This window comes from Gracilinanus agilis, chromosome 2 (assembly GCF_016433145.1).
Source record: "Gracilinanus agilis isolate LMUSP501 chromosome 2, AgileGrace, whole genome shotgun sequence".
NCBI classification, from domain to species: Eukaryota; Metazoa; Chordata; class Mammalia; order Didelphimorphia; family Didelphidae; genus Gracilinanus; species Gracilinanus agilis.
The window spans coordinates 290,993,158-290,999,157 of NC_058131.1; positions in this window are offsets into that span (position 1 = coordinate 290,993,158).

A 6,000-nucleotide genomic window follows, 5' to 3' on the forward strand; every position below is an offset into this window, starting at 1 on the left:
ATTGATTTAAGAAGTTAATCTTAAACAAAAGGTCAGATCACTGACATCTTTCTGTAATGCAGAGGAAAATAAGAATAATTGTTGTTGTTGAGTTTTATCTGATGCTTCATGACTCCACTTGGGGTTTTCTTGGCAAAGATACTGGAATGTTTTGCCATTTCCTTCTCCAGCTCATTTGACAGATGAGGAAACTGAGGCCAACAGGGTTAAGTGACTTGTGCGGGGTCACATTGATAGAGAAGAGTCTACGGCCATATTTATGCCCAAGTCTCCCTGGACTCCAGGCCCTGAGCTCTGTCCACTGCGCCACCTAGCTGCCCTAATAATAGCTGACATCTAGCAGCTCTTTAAGGTTTAGCAAGCATTCCGAAAGAAGTGAGGGTGACTTCTTATAGTCACTCTAACTGCTCTATCTTATGCCACCTGGTTATGCCACCTGGATGCTTCTAAAAGTCTTCACACACCCTACTGAAGGAAGCTTTGGTGGGGTGAAAGGTTCAATAGAAAATGAAAAGAGGGTCATCAGATAGGAATGATTTTTCCCAAGTCACCTCATGAAAACTCTCTTTCATGGCTCTCTTTATTCTCCTTTCCTCTTGTATCTCTGTCTCTCCCTGTCTCTCTTTGCCTCTGGCACTGTTTGCCCTCATTCCTCATCATCCATGGTTGGTAGAACATATATTCTTAGTCATGTCTGTGTAATGAGATACCCTCAGAATGCCCAGCAATGTGTCATCCTTGTTACCATGAGTAAAAAACACATTTTCCTGGAAGTTCAGGTTTAGGATACAGGTTACTCAATAAAGGGTGGGAGAACCTAAAGGAAGAAGAGCCAAAGGAAGAAGAGAAGGGAAGTCAGGGAGGAACAAGATGTACTCTCTGACAAATGCTGTCACATGAACGGTATTCTTGGCAGCTGGACATACTGAATGAAGTGAAGACTCCCTCCCACCAGTTTGACTCAGAGTTCATATTTTCCACTCTAGGGAGCCTAGAACACTATAGTTAGTCTGTGATGTGAACACAGCTTCTGGTCCAGTGAGAAGTGATATTCAGAGAGAGGGTCCTGGGGCTCTGCCAAGCCTGAAGTGCCTCTGTACCCCGCAAAGGGGGCGTGTATTCAGTTTTCATTATTTGTGTCCTTTATTCATTATAATATGTTGAGAAAAATAATCTGTGACTTTTCTATGAACTAATGCTCTATTTTTTAACCCTTGCCTTCCATAGTAGAATCAATTTTGTGTATTGATTCCAAAGCAGAAGAGTAGTAAGGGCTAGGCAATGGGGGTTAAGTGACTTGCCCAGGGTCACACAGCTGGGAAGTGTCTGAGGCCAGATTTGAACCCAGGATATCTTGTCTCTGACTCTCAATCCATTAGCCACCTAGATACCTCCAAACTAATGTACTATTAACCTGAATATTTGAATCTCTAAAACATGCCATTGATTAGGTAACTAGTGCCTTTGACCTCATTCCAACTTCTCATTTTTTGATCCCTTTAACCCCCAAAACAATGTAGGTCAATAATATGATGATGATGATGCTGTTGATGTTGTTTCTTACCAATAATTCCAATTGTTCCCAATTATATATATATTTGCATATATATATGTATATATATAGAATTCCAATTGATATCAATAAATCCATGGATGTGGTTAATCACTCCAGCAGCATAGATAGGTTTTAACCCATATACATTTTCCTTTGTCAGTAGATGGTCATTAATTAGTTATTATAATAGATGCTATTAATTAGTTATATGATGTTGAGCAAATTAGTTAACAACTCTGGACTTCCTTTTCTTCATCTGTAAAATGAGAAGGTTAAATCTTCTATGGTCCCTTTCTTTGTTCTTCATCCTTCCCCAAAATCCTCCAAGGAGGACCTCTCCTGTAAGGGTAGGATGGACTTCCCTAGACTTTCTTCTCAAGCTTTTTACTTTTTTTTTTTTGCTTACCTGCACAACACTCAAATTAGTTACCAGCCTTGAATTTTGCTCCATGGCAAGCCTGTGTTCTTTTTGGATATGACAAGTTTAACAATTCCTCCCAGTCTTGCTTAGCCAGTTGGCATAAGACCATGAAAGAAGGAGAGGGAAGGAGAAAGAAGGAGAAGCTTTCACCCTGGAAGGGTTATTTCATGGAAGGCTATCAGATTTGCCCCTCTGGCAGCTTTGTGAGTTTCAACTAGAGAAAACTATTTCACTTTGGTCCATCTAAGCAGCCAGAGGGGCACCTAGCTATGATTTTGTGCCATTTCCTTTAAGCAGCTGGAGTGGAATGACTGGGTACCACAGCCCTGAATTCTATACTGGTCTTTCTGGGCAGCTAGGAGTGGAGTAAGAGAGATTTCTGAGAACTTGAGAAGTTAATGGGGACAGGCAACTATGAGGCTGTTGTCTTGCCCTCTGCCCTTTCTCCTATCAAAATAAAATAAATTATCAATATGACAGACATCACGGTGCTAGGTGATATTGCTCACATCTGCCTTCCTTCCTTGCTTTCTGCCATTTACAGGCTGTAGTAGGTTTTTATGTAATTAATTAACCTGCTGTGCAGTACATAATTTTACCACCAAGGGTTCTGCCCTTAGGCCAGCTATCCATGGCTTTTTTTTGGAGCAGTCAGTCAGTGCATCAGCTCAAACTTTTCTTACTGACTACAGCCTTCTTCACTGTTCAGCTGATGGTGCTCTAAAATGACTTGACCAGGGGCAGCTGGGTAGCTCAGTGGAGTGAGAGTCAGGCCTAGAGACGGGAGGTCCTAGGTTCAAATCTGGCTTCAGACACTTCCCAGCTGTGTGACCCTGGGCAAGTCACTTGACCCCCATTGCCCACCCTTACCACTCTTCCACCAAGGAGCCAATACACAGAAGTTAAGAGTTAAAAAAAAGAGGTAAGGGTTTAAAAAAAAAACGAAAAATTAAAATTAAAATGACTTGACCATAAGTAACCTACTTCCCACCACCCTCCAGACCATTCTCTTCTGAAGCTTTCTTATATGGTCCCAACATAAGTTTTTAATCATTTTTTTGTAGACTGGACCCCTCTGGCAATCTTGTTTTTTTAATTAAGTTTAATTAATTAATTAAGAATATTTTCCATGATTACATGTTTCATGTTCTTTCTCTCCCCTCCTCCCACCCCCTTCCCATAGCCAATGAGCAATTCCACTGGGTTTTACATGTGTCATTGATCAAGACCTATTTCCATATTATTAATATTTGCAATAGAGTGATTATTTAGAGTCTACATCCCCAATCATATCCCCATTGAACCATATAATCAAGCAGTTGTTTTTCTTCTGTGTTTCTGCTCCCACAGTTCTTTCTCTGGATGTGGATATCGTTCTTTCTCATAAATTCCTCTGGATTGTCCTGGGTTATTGCATTGCTGTTAGTAGAGAAGTCCATTCCATTTGATTGTGCCACAGTGTATCCATCTCTGTGTATAATGTTCTCCTGGTTCTGCTCCTTTCACTCTGCATCAATTCCTGGAGGTAGTTCCAGTTCACATGGAATTCGTCCAGTTCATTATTCCTTTGAGCACAATAGTATTCCATCACCAACAGGTACCATAATTTGTTCAGCCATTCCCAATCGAAGGGCATCCCCTCATTTTCCAATCTTTTGCCTCTGGCAAACTTGTTGAAGCTCTTGGATCCTTTTTTTTTAAATTAAAATTGTTATTTAAAAAAATTTTCCATGATTACATGATTCTTGATGTTTGCCTTCCCTCTTCCCTCTCCCCTCCCAGAGTTGACAGGCAATTCCACTGATTATACATATATTATCACTCAAAACCTATTTCCTTATTATTCATTTTTATAATAGAATAATCTTTTAAAACCCAAGCACCAAATCATATACCTATATAAACAAAATCATGTTTTCTTCTGGATTTCTACTCCCACAGTTCTTTCTTTAAAGGTGGATAGCAGTCTTTCCAGTTCTTATAGAAATCAAGCAGTTCATTATTCCTTACAGCACAATAGTATTCCATCACCATCATATACCACAATTTGTTTAGTCATCCTCCAATCAAGGGACATCCTTTTTTTTCCAGTTTTTTTGCCACCATAAAAAGTGTAGCTGTAAATATTTTTGTACAAACATATCCTTTCCCCCCCTTTTTTTTTTATTTCTTTAGGATATAAACCTAGTAGTGGTATTGCTGGATCAAAGGGCATGCATTCTTTTAAAACCCTTTGGGCATAATTCTTGGACCCTTTTTGAAAATTATGTTTTTTCCTCTTGTAGAGGTGTTGAAATCAATATATAGAATGAGATATTTATTTTGGACATAGCCAATTCAGGAATTTGCTTTGCTTGTCTGTGCATATTTATTACAAAAGCTTTATTTATTTTTTGTTGTTGTTGTTCAGTTGGGGGTAAGGAAGAGGAAATAAATGTTCACTAATTGAAAAAAAACATTTAATTTTTAAAAATATAATAAAGAAGATTTTAGAGTAAAAAAAGAAAATGATGTTTTTAAATGGATAAAATATTATCAATTACAAAGGTGACCAATTGCATTAAAATGCAGTTATTGAAGTATTGAGAAAAATAAACCCAAGTTGAGGGACTCAAGATTAAGAACCCTTGATGTCAAGGCATAATTTGGAATCTGTTCAAGATTCTAAAAGAGGAAATCCTCCACATTTCTCTTCTCTAGACCTCCCAGGACATTTGGTAATGTCCCTTTTCATTCATGCTTCCCCACCACATTTGACAATTTATTCATTTTTTAGATACCTGTTTGATTTATTGCAAGAGTAAGCTAACAAAAATATAGCAAAACAACATAAGCCAAAATTGTAAGAATCTGGGAATAGCAAGCTTCAGAATTCACTAATCTCATTGCCCACCTCTCCTAGCCTGGTTAAAGAAGGAAATGACATCAGAAGAATTTAGCAACCTCTTCCACAGGCCAGTGTTGGTAAGGGCTAGGCAATGGGAGTTAAGTAGTGGACATAATATTGTATTGAATGGAAATATTGGTTCTTTATTATTTTTTGGTTGTTTGAGTCGTGTCTGACTTTTTCTTTTCCTGACCCCATTTGAGGTTTTCTTGGCAAAGATTAATTAGAGTGGCTTGCCATTCCTTCTCCACTTTATTTTACAGATGATGAAAATGAGGCAAAGTGAATTGCCCAGAGTCACACAGCTAGGAAGTGTCTGAGGCCATATTTGAACTCACAAAGATGAGTCTCTCTGACTTCAGACCCAACACCCTCTCCACTCTGTCACCTACTACTTTGTATTGCTAGTGTGATGTTGGACCAAATGATTGAACCTCACAGGGCCACCTATTTTCTCAAACAAGAAAAGATTAACCATAATGACTACTAGCTCTAATGTTCTCTGAATTCTTTTTTCACAGAATCACAGAGATGGAGGGGACCTCAGTGGCTAGATCCAACTCTACCTGAGAGGAATCTCCCAGCCTTTACCTGAAGGCTCTCCAATAAGTAAGAGTTAGCCCATCAACTCTCAAAGTAGTTTTTTGGGGCAGTTCTCATTGTGAGGAAATTTTCTTCCCTGACGTCAAGTTTCATTTTGCTTCTTTCAACAACCATCCATCCATCATTCCTGCTTTCTCCTTCTGGGGCAAAACCAAACAAGCTTAATCCCTTTTCTATATGACAACCCTTTAACTACTCGGAGACAGATATTATAATAGCCTCACTAAGTCTTCTCATTGTCAGCTAAACATTGAACCAGTTAATCAAGTAGCAATATGACATAGATTCAAAACTCTTCATCATTCTGGCTGTCTTCCTTTGGATACAATCCAACTTGTTAATGTGTTTCATAAAATGTGGCATCCAGAACTGAACATAAATTCCCCAGATGCTATCATACTGAGGCAGAGTACAGAGGGACTCTTACTTCCTTATTCCTGGAGGTGATGCCTCTCAATACAGCCCCAGATCTCTTTAGTTTTCAGGGTTTTTTTTTGTTTGTTTGTTTATTTTTTTACTGCCACATCACACTAA